Source organism: Falco naumanni, chromosome 5 (genome assembly GCF_017639655.2).
Source record: "Falco naumanni isolate bFalNau1 chromosome 5, bFalNau1.pat, whole genome shotgun sequence".
Lineage (NCBI taxonomy): Eukaryota > Metazoa > Chordata > Aves > Falconiformes > Falconidae > Falco > Falco naumanni.
The window spans coordinates 33,548,468-33,560,030 of record NC_054058.1 but is presented as its reverse complement, the minus strand read 5'-3'; positions in this window follow the sequence as shown (position 1 = coordinate 33,560,030).

Genomic DNA, 11,563 nt, shown 5'->3' with positions numbered 1-11,563 from the left:
CTGTTTCCATCAATGTGTGCAGGGGAATGTCGCTCTGGCCAAGCTGTCCTCTCCTGCTTTGCTGCCAATGCCTGTAATTCTGGCTGGGCACACAAATAGGGATGTCTTCCCCTTCTCTGCTTAGGCAGAATGACAGAGTAGGTAATTTATGAGCTGAGCAGAGGTGAGTGCGTCATCTGTATGCAGAGGGAAGGGAAAGAAAGATGCTGTGAATCTACGCCCTGGATGAAACCTGCCTATTTAATAACAGAGTTCCCGTTTTCCTCATGACTCCTGGTTTAAAACCCATGAAAAAGCACAAGAATCCTGGTGCATTCTTTTAAAAATGTTTTACTTTCCCTACTCAGCTTGCCTAAGGCACTAAAAAAGGGACCACTCTTCCTGCTTTTACTGGCTTCCTATACAGCTTTGGCTTCAAACCTTACTCACTTCCCCTATGTCATGAGTCGCATGTCCTTGACCCAAACTTCAGTGTATTAATTTAGCATATATGACAGTGTCTGGACTCTGATACTTACTGTGCTACCTTTTATCTGAAGGCTTTCAGGCACAGGGCAACTCTGGGGACCAAGAGCCTCTGTTTTTTAAGCCTCCCCTGCTGTGTGTTTTTCCAAGGGCTCCATGTAGGCAGCTAAGCGAAGCCCATGGATTCGTCTGCTTCATTTGCCAAGTGAAGCCCAAGAAAGCACACATTTTCCTTTGCTGTGGAATGCTTTGGCTTTCGTTTGTTATTAAAGCCTCTGTGTGTTCAAGGGGCTAATTTCTTGCTGCAGGGGAGGGGGAGGAGGAGGAGGATTTCATGGGAAAGTCTGATAGGTCCCAACACTCCTTATGAGAGGACTCATATCTCTGGAGGTCACTAGCTGGGTAAATTAGCCTAGAGACTCTCAGGGCAAAAAAATATACTTCCTATCCCTCCTCTTTGCTCCAGCTCCATTTTTGCTGAGTTAAATACACACTGTTTTGAAAGAAAGAAAGAAATGTAGCCTTCTGGCAGTTATGTCTCTATGAACACTCACACCAGCTCCCAAAGAAATACATGTGCATCCATGTTAAAGATATTCTGAAGAAAAAGAGAGCTGAGACAGGCATACTCCCAAGTTTTCATCTCAGTGAAATACCCTTATTCAATGATCACATTGACAACATGTACCAGAGTATCTCCGCATTCAGAGAGAACGTGCTGTCTGTCTCCACCGCCACCAGCTTGCTCTGGGTAGGCACCTGCTGAGACAACACTGTAGTCCCATGTCACAAAATCAAGTTGTGCATGTTTGTATAACAATTCTGCCTTAGTCTGAGACTTTAAACCTCCCTGCTGCTCACAGGGACAAGTTGATTTTCTGTGTGTGTTTAAATGAGATGCTCACATGCAAATTTACAACTTGAAAGCTTCCTTGTGAAGGCTTTATTTTTCTTCTGTCTTATTGTATTGTTCTTTTTATTAAAACTGAAGGCAATGCCAACTGAGAAATATATTTTAGTTCTTCTATATAGCAAAACACAACAGGCACTAAAGTAGGAAATAGAATGAATAACTGACAACTCTTGAAAGGGGATTAGAAAGCAGCAGTGTAATGATGCATAAACCCCATGTTTTGAATACAAAGGTTTTTTTTCAGAAAAAAAGCAGATTTGATATCAAAATGTTTAAGTAATACCAAAAGTCTCAACCATTTTAACAATTTTTAAATAAATAAATGGAAAAATAATTATAAATACTATTTCATTAACTACAAAAATGAAATACTTTCTTTTGAATGACTGCTAGTTTGGAATTTCTTTGCTTTGTATTATGTTAAAATAAAGATGAGTAGCAAAAAATAGAAGCTTGAAATGCAAATGAACATTTTGCAAATTAAAATAGTTCAGTTGACCCCCTTTTTCAAATGATTGAGTTGCTGAAACGTAACAAATTATTTACGTCCAAAACAAGAAATGATTTACTTTTAAATTACCAAAGAATGAAGAAGTTATTTTTCTGCCAAGTTCTAATGTGATGGCTTTTGTAGGGTAGTTTGGGGCTATTTTTACATTTTAGCTTGATCTGGAAATGCAGATGACTCTCATTTGTTACAATTATTGTGCTACCTGTCTAATTTAGTCTATAAATTCCTTGAGGCAGGAAACATATCTTCCCCTGGGGTTGCTGAGCTCTGAAGGCAACTCTTTACACCAGAATGCAGGTGCCTAGGGCATAATCATGCCATGTTGATTTTCTCAACTTGTCCTGCCTGTGCCAGGCAAAGCTAGAGGCCCAGAAAGCCTGTGAGGTTTTTAAAATATGGTGTGCTTTCAGAAAGTGAAAAATCCTGAATGTGCAGACTCGAAATCAACTTGGGATCAATACTTGGGAGTTTTTTGTCTTATATTGCCTGTCTCAAAGAGGAAGAAGAATTGTATTTATGCTGTTGGTCAGGAAGCATGGCTGTTCCTGCCCCACTGGTCTATTCCTCTGGATAAAGACGATAACGGGACAATATTCCACCTGACGCTTCTGAAACATCTCCTTTAAACTCCCACTTTTGTATGTGACTCAGAGTCAGAGCTGCCCAGTGTTTATGCACAGCATGGATGCTGCAGCTCATAAACACCTCACGGCTGAGGGCTTGTGCTCAGTCAGCTGTGCGGTGCAAGCCTATGAGCTCAGGCAGCCAGAGGCACCGGTGCGTAGGTGCACCAGCAGTTGCCAGCTGCAAAATTCCCACATCACCTCTGGAGCCCCATGTCCTTGTAGGTTGTCTTCCATCCTTTACACCTTACTGGCCTCTGACAATCTCCCCAGTGACAGCTCAGTGGCTCTGATCTTCTCAGAGTTCAACAGCTGGCAATGATCTAGCAGAAAGCCCATGCAGCCTGCCTCCTGGAGTCCTTTTAACCTCAGATTTATTAGCCATGTTGTCTCTGTAGATTTCTCAACAAGCTCATAAATTAGAAATATTAATAAAAGGGACACTGTAGGTTTAAACTGGTAACATTTATTATGGGGGTTTTATGGCACAATTATTATCAATTGACATTTAAAATGCCATCATAATCCATCAAGGTGAAATGGACTCAGAAAGATATTTCTCCCAGGCCAAAAATAACAACAGCAGCAGCAGCAGGACTGCAAGAGGGGAAGCACACAAACAGTTTGAGTCCAGGTCACAGATTACATAGTTTGGAGGTGGTTTTTAGCAACTTCACCCTCTGTTTAATCCAATCTTGTATTTCATAATGCTTCTTCTCCCCTGCCAGGCTCCTCAAGCCCTTTGTAGAGGTTTTTCTATCAAAAATCTTGAGTTAATCCATGATGGGGAGCCTGGCTCTTTGCTTTGAACAGAGCAGGATCTGTTATATGTGGAAAGGGCTGGAGAGATCAAAGGTTGTCCTTTTCATAGCAATTCAGGCCTCTGAGCAGCAATTGCCATGGAGAACTGTCCGGCACAGCTATAAACCAGCTTTGATCTGTCTGCTGTTTAGCTGACAGAAAGTTAAAAATAAAGAAGGAATGTGCTTAATGTAGCCCATCCTTGCAAACATGGGAAGAACAAGGATTCTTTCCCCACCTACTGAAGAAGGCTACAGAGGTTACGTGTACAGATATAAAAACAATTCGGGGGGGGAGGGGGGAAAGGCTCCATGAATTGATAACAGAGCAAAACAGAAAGTCCATGACCTCTAGCTCGTTATTTCAAATTGGTTGTAGTTTGGTAGTGAATAAATGTCTGTGGTGATGCATGAAAATTAACTTCCTGTGTCCCAGAGTGGTTGTTCATCACCCAGATGTGAAGGCAGCACTGAATCCTCCCATGAATCACTAGCGCTATGCTGGACGGCTGTTGTTTTGTAGCAGTATTTGCAATTAAAGAATTAGGCCTTCACTCCATTTTCCATGCCCAGCAGAAGATGATCTTTTAAACAGTGCCATGGCAAGCTCTCTTGTTTGTCAATGGGGGAGGAGACCGGCACTTCCAAATGGGCAATTCAAGCTATATTCAGATAAATGCCTGAGACATGCGTTCCTAATCTCTCTCAGGGTGTTCTTGTCTCTCTACATTTTCAGGAGACAAAGCCTCAAGAAGTAGTTTAGATTATCTAAAAGTTAGGTGCCTAGAGTATCGTAAACACCCCACCCCCCCCCTTAAATCGACCATGCAATGCACAGATTAGGAGTGTGAGACTGACCTTTTTGTCTTGTGTTCTTAAATGCTGTGTTTTGGTACACAGCTTTTTTCAACGTGCTCGTATGAAGAAAAGCGCACACAAAGTGAGCCTAGCAGTTGGCAGAAGTCAGTGAGGTTGAGCTGACTGACCGCCAGTGTCTTGGCTGTTTGAGAAAGGTTGGTGCTATACTAACGGGGTGGAGCTGCCAGCTCCTGCCTCATTCCCGAGAAGACTGGTCTAGAGCCATTCACCTCCTGGGTGCGGTTCTACATGGGAAGTAACCTTCTCCTGCTGGGAGTATTTTGAGATTTCAAGAGATGCCACTCCACCAAATCAGAATAGAGTCAAACTCTCAAGGACTCAAAAAAAAAAAAGGGTGTGTATGTGGGGGTGTGGGGATTCAGCCCAATAAAAGCATTTCATTTTGATCATAAGAAATGCTTTGTCTCGGTGTTGAACTTGAAATTATTTTCTCACCGTAAAGAATTTATTTTTAAATAAAGACATAATCTTAAACATGGAAAAACAACCTTTCTAAAGCTATTGGAACAACGGGTTTCCAGAATTTGAAGAATTTTCATAATCTTTTTTCTTTTAAATGAAGAGTGAATCCAAACACTACCAGCCTGGTAGTGTAGTGCTCTGTGTGTGCAGAGCAAATGCATGTGTTTGCCATTGACCCAGTTTTCTGGTCTCCTAGATGCAACTGGAAAATCAGCTGTTAGCTAAAAAACATTCAATAAAAGTTATATTATGTATGCTTTTCCTAAGGCTGCTGTCTGTCCTGATTAACAAGAGGCATAGTTAACTACCTAGTCATATTATACTGTTAAACTCACTTTTTTCAAAGGCTTTTCCTCTTATTTCCATAGCTATTTCTCTCAAATCCAGCAGTCCAATCTGTGAGGTATCCTGGGAAGCAGTTATTGCAAAGATAGTTTATGTGGGAATAAAGGAATTCTATACTGCATGCATAACAGGGCTTGTATCTGTCTGGGGTGGTCACAGATTTCAGTGCATACAAGTTTGCCAAACTTAACCTTTCTCTAAAATTGCTTTGATCTCCACAAGAAAAAAAGCATTACTGTGTCTTAAAGTTCCCACCTGGCTCGGACACACTGCATGGATTTTAACCAGTCAACACCCTCCATGTGACAGGCTTTGCAAACAGTGTTGTGAAACTGCTTTAGTTGCCAGTGACTAATTCCATGTTCAGGCTGACAGAGCCAGTATGAGGTGATCAGGGCTTGAATCGTTTCTGCATCACGGAGCCAAGCAGGAGAAGGCAATGTGTCCTGTGGGACAGCAGACCGCGGCTGCAACAGCCCAGGTGGGGATGTGAAAATTGTCTTACATCCTTGTCTTTCACCTTAAGTCAAGTCATCCCCCTGGTGAAAAGACACCACAGAATGCAAAGATACTCTTACCCACCTGATTTCCATACAAAGATTCTTGTGCAGTTACTTGACACAGTAAACCACAAGCCAAGAACGACCTTGAGTTTTTGCATATATGGGCTCTGAAGCTTTGCAGGGTGGGAAAGAATTACAGAAATAGAACAGAACAGAACATAATAGAATAAAACAGAATAGAATAGCATGATTTCAGTTGTAAGGGACCTACAACGATCATCTAGTCTATTGCCTGACCAATTCAGGGCTGACCAAGTTAAAGCGTTCAAATGCCTCTTAAAAACTGACAGGCTTGGGGCATCGAGCACCTCTCTAGGAAGCCTGTTGCAGTGTTTGACCACCCTCTTGGTAAATAAATGCTTCCTAATGTCCAGTCCAAACCTTCCCTGGCTCAGCTTTGAACCATTCCCACACATCCTATCACTGAATACCAGTGAGAAGAAATTGGCATCTCCCTCTCCAATTCCCCTCCTCAGGAAGCTGTAGAGAGCATACAATATCTGTAAAGAAAGCCAGTAAATTAAAATCCATTAAAGGCTAGTCACTAAAGCCCTTTTTTTTGGGTCACTTGTTCCAGAAAGCACAAGAGAAGCTGAGCATTGTCCTGTCTTCTCTAAACTTCAGACTTCCCAGCACCTAGACACGCAGTTTAAAAAAAAATAATAATGGGGAAAATGACAATAATTCGTAATTTTTCCTGTTGAATACTCCAAACCCTACTTATCCCATGAAGTGTAGGGAGTGAACTGATCCTGATCCAGGCCCTGCTGGGCCAAGTAGCCTCTTGCCCACCAGACCTTAAGTATTATTTCAGTATGAGCTGGGATGGTTTGTATCATTGAATTCCTCTGTAGGTCCCCTGAACAGGAATGGCAGGAGGGCATGAAGATGTGTCCTCAGAACCATACAAAGGGAGTCCCAGGAGGAGAATAAACTCTTTGTTGACAGAGGAGTGACAGCGGTAGATAAAAAAGTCTTGATATAAGCAGAAGTTACTGGGCAGGAGCAAGATACGTCAGCAGAGCACACTGGGAGATATTATCCTTGCAACCTGTCCTGTCAACACATCATCTTCATCAATGCTAAAATTCAGGTCAAACTCCACAAAGAGAGAGTAAAAGAGATCGCGCTACAGTGATTCATTAGTTCTGCTTACAAAACCTGGGGAAAATGTCAATTCCAAATTCAGACAATACATCAAAATTTCAGCCTCTGCCAGGGACAGTTGTGTCAGGCTGGCCAGATGGCAGAATGGCAAAACAAGCAAACTGTCCACTGAGACCCTGCAAAATCTTGGGAGAGCTTAAGAAATCTGTGTACAGACTAGAGAAGGAAAAATATCACCTGGAGGCACATAAAGGAGACATTCACCCACTTACTGAGGAAATACGACTTGCTCTTGCCTGGCAGTGCTCTCCCCTCCTGAGCCAGCCCTCTCCCAGGCTGCTTCCCTCCACTTCAGTATTGTTGCAACTTTCCCTGTCCTCTCCCTGCGGATCCTGAGAAAATGATGAAGTGCACAATATTCCTAGGCTTTCAGCATTTTGTTTTGTTTAATGGGCTCCAGTGGGAGCTCCTATTAATCCACTCCAGAGAGAAGAGCTTTTTTGTTGTTGTTGCTGCTGTTGTTGTTTGCCCCCTTCTGCCTGAGGCAGGTCATGAATTATGTGCCTGATGTTCTTCCTCACTCCTGGACTTCCCTGTGATGTCCCACCGGGGCCCATTAAGAGCTTCCTTGCTGCATCCCTCCAGAGAAAGGCCAAGTGCTGAAGTGGCAGAGGCAGGGGAAAAGACAGGCTCTTGTGGCTCAGAGAATTACAGGATATTTGGAGGGGAACAGCAAGTCAGCGTTAGGGTTTGGATAAGGGCAGGACATCTCCAAAGCTATACAGGCATGTGGGGGTCTGCTGGGGGGTTGAGTTGAATTCTGGAATAAATTGTGCAATTACAGGGCAAAAGTATGGTTTGGGTGTTTTTCCGTCTTAAGGTGCTCTCTGAATCATGGTGTTTCCACTCATGTAGTGGTGCAAGAGCTCAGACTTCAGAGGAATGGACACTTCTGCCCTGCAGGTGACTGCAGGTGCTTCTGTGGTCTGGCCCCAGAACTGTACACACTCTAGCCAAAGTTTAGCTCTAGCTGCTAAAGCTGCCTACGCCTTTGGGGCAGAAAAAAAGCCCTGGTTTTGTTCCCCTGGGTGACATCCAACGTAGCCAATTTCATGCATTTCAAATAAATTTCCTGCAGGAAGCCATCCCCTGTTTTTATAACCACGGACATTTGAAAATATTTCTGTATTTTCTGATGTGCCACTGCCACAAGCTATGAAAATTGGGCTATATAGTTGTGCGCGTTTTTTTCTTTTTTCACTTGCAGATTGTAGTAGGAAAGAAACCTTTCTGTAGTTGTGTGCCAACCTGGCCTCTTTTCAAGTGCACTGTCTGCTTTTTATCCGTAAAATCACATACCGGAAAGTCCATCTAAAGAACATTATTAGCTGAGGCTGCAGAGTCAAGTACTGGAAAGCTAAGGCAATGCCAGACTTGAGATTGCTTCTGCTCATACATTAAGAGCCAAGACGCATCAGGACATACTAAAAGCTTTTGTAGATGGTTGGATCCCTGCAGAAGGTGGGAGGATCTGTCTCACTGGCAGGACTGATGCATTACCTGAAAAGTGACTCATTTGCATGAACTCTTTCTTCCTCAGCCATGGCCCCCAACCCCCTCCCCTCTGCTCATTGTGGTTCATTGTGTGTCCTCTGTAACTCCCAGGAGGTACCAAAGCCAGGGTGGCTGTGGCACATGTCACGGCACTCTGCTGCAGGTGGGGGAAGAGGAGGGGCAGGCGGCAGATGAGGATTGCCTGGTTCAGGCAACCTCTGGCAAGGGACAAAAGGACATTTTTCAGCGCAGGAAGCAAGAGACAGGAGCTGCTAGGTAGATCACCCCTCTCCGTGGTGTGCTTCTGGCTCATTCAGCCTCCTTTGGTGATGAGCTGTCAGTCACTGGGGAGGCACTGAAAAGGGCTACCAAAGTAGTGTTATCTTCTGATCCAGTAAATGTTTCCACTGCTCACTGAGGACAAAATGAAAATTTACCCCACCACAGGTCAACAGAGCGCAGAGCAGCTGAGCTGTGCATGGCCAAAGCAAGACACTGAGAAGCCACCTTGCACCGCCACAGAGAAATCTGGTCAAGGATGGGTGAGGGCTGTTAGGGGCAGCTGGTGTAGGGTCTGTCCCCCTCCCCTCACCCCTGCCTACACTAGTGGTAATGTGACAGGGCAGTGAGTTTCCTTTCTGACCGAATAGTGAAGCTTATTCCAGTTTAGGCTGCCAAAAATAAACCTAAATGGCTGCAACGTTCCATTTAGTTGTATTACTATGAGAATAAGTTTTGAGAAATGGAAACATTTTCTGATTGTCACTGCTATTTTTATGAAATTAATGAAAAAAGAAGCTTTTTTTTTAAAGTTAAAAAACCTTTTCTGTCTTCTTTATTTATTTAGAGGGGGTGGGGGGAAGTCCCTGTAATTTTGTTTTTGCTTTAGGTACAGCCCTTCCCTCTGCTGACAGCAGATTCAAGCAGATGTTGCTCTATCTGTGACACGCAGGTTGCCATTTTCAGCTTGCTTTCATGGCCAGGGGGGCTAAAAGCATTTACCAATAATGAAAACAGAGATGTTGTTGTCATCAAGGCAGAGCTGGAGCCCCAGGCGCATACCTGTGCATTAATCTGTCCTGGGCATCATGTAAATTTGTTCCTCTGGCTCTGCAGAGGCAGGTACAGCCTTGTATGTGCTTTATCCACAGGAACTTCCCTGCAGATGCCACATACTAATTGCTGTCTCTACACTATTGGCATGACTGGGTGAATAGACAAGACAGTCACTGTCAGCTTTGGTGTTCTGGGTTTTATTTTAATACTTTTCTAAATTTTGTTTACATGCTAGTACACTAACGGTAGGGGTGGGATGAGGTTAAGAGTCAGTTTGTAATTACCCATCACGTCCTATTTTAAATAAGTTTCTTTTACTCCTTTGAGGAAGTGTGAAGGCGATGGAATGCAAAATCATATTATTTCTACATCTTCAAATCTGTTGCTTTTAAATCAGTGCTTACAACACGTAATTGGTCATTTGACTAACAATAGTGACATAGGAAGCATGCCTAGACCCCGTTTCATTGGTATTGGTTATTTAGAAATTGTACTGAATAACCAAAATTCTACTGCCAAGGAGTTTGAATGCTGCATTCAAGCATCCTCCAGCTTATACCGGAAGATCTATAGTTTCACTTAAACATTTAAAAAAGGTTGAAACAAGCCCAGCTTGACTCCCATAAATCAAATAAGAAGTTTCTTTGATTGAAATGGTGACTGGATCAAGCTTGCAGTGTGTCTGTGCTTTTTCATTAATACCCAAGTGTTAGAACGACCAAATGCATCTGAAATATTAATTTTATGAGACCGCATTTTGAATTCAAGAGTTCTGAAGATGCACATTTTGGACTTGGGGCTTATAGTTTATAATAGAAATATCACATTCCAATAAAAATCCACCTCAGGCGTAGCAAGCTAAATGGCTAAATACTCAGTTGGCCCCACCTGTATTCATCACAGCTACACAGCAGTAAAAAAATTGCACACACACACACACAAAAACCCCCAACCACAGAGTCATTACATAGCCAAGGACTTTTTTCTCTTGATAATGCAAAGTAATAGTGATACAGATGGCATAACACAATTCACAAAAAGCAGTAAAACAGCTGGCACTGAATGCATTTGAAATAGGGTAGAGAGCATACAGGCAGGTTGCAGCAGAGAAGAGGATGCAGTGAGAGACCATGTCAGTGCAGACGTGTTCCAGCCAAAGTCCAACAGAGACAATGTCCCACTCAGGACCAGGTAGCACCATGCCAATGTCCTCTTTGGATGTGGAAATAGTGTAGCTGTTCATGTGGAGCATCCACAGGTGGCTCTGTACAGTTAATATCAGCCTAGATAATGGGCATACAGAGAATGAAGGAGAACTGCAGCATAATCTTTTATTTCCTGCACCGCCCTCAAAAAAAAAAAGTCTCTGCCTTCTGCAAAAATCTTTCCATTAAGAACTTTTCACCATGTGTAACTGAGCTGATCAAACCAGGATACTTCAGTCCAAAGAGAGCGCAAGGGTCCTTAGTCTGTGGACTCTGCCAGGCTCCACTTTTTTTACCAGCTTGCATTATCTCTTCTTCTCTTTGCAGCTGGAGCAGGGAGAAAGATGGGGAAACAACCTCTTAAACCTCATGTGCAAGCTGGTTGCTTAACCTGACTTGTGCCTGCTCAGTGTGCAGTTGCTCCTTAGTCCCAATGGCTAGCTTCTCCTCCCCCTTCTGTCTCCACGGTGAATTGTTGACGAATCTTTCTGGTAACCTTTTAGAAGACCAAATACATACAGAGTGTTTTAAAGACACAGAGAGAGTGGGTTTGCTCAGGCTTGTGGCTGTGATGAGGAAGCTGTGAGGAGTGCAGCTTGAGAGTATTTTTATTTGCTTCCTGAGAAATAGAATGACAACAAGCATTTGCTTTGCCACCTTCCGCATGACAAAACATGATCAACAAATGACCTGTGTACTTTTTATGATCCATGCAGTCAAGATTCCTGCCTGGGGTGCTGGCTGAGTATCCCTGGACCACAGCTCAAGTACTGGACTTCCAGGTGCACTAGAGACCTTTACACGCGGAGGAAAAAAGGCTAATGCACTTTCTGCATTGCTCGTATAGACTTAGTTCGTGGCTGAGAAAAGCAATAGGGTTTGCCTCACACTAATACAGTGCAATAGAAGCATTTGGAGGAACACAGACAAACGGAGTGAAGCCATTTGCAATTTGTGCAATGTACCTGATTCATTTGTTGGCTGGCCTGGGATATCGATCAGGTGAGGTTTTGCTTTTTAGCTTGCAATTTCAACTGTTACAAACCTTTCTGATCAAGGATGATTTAAAACCTCATTTGG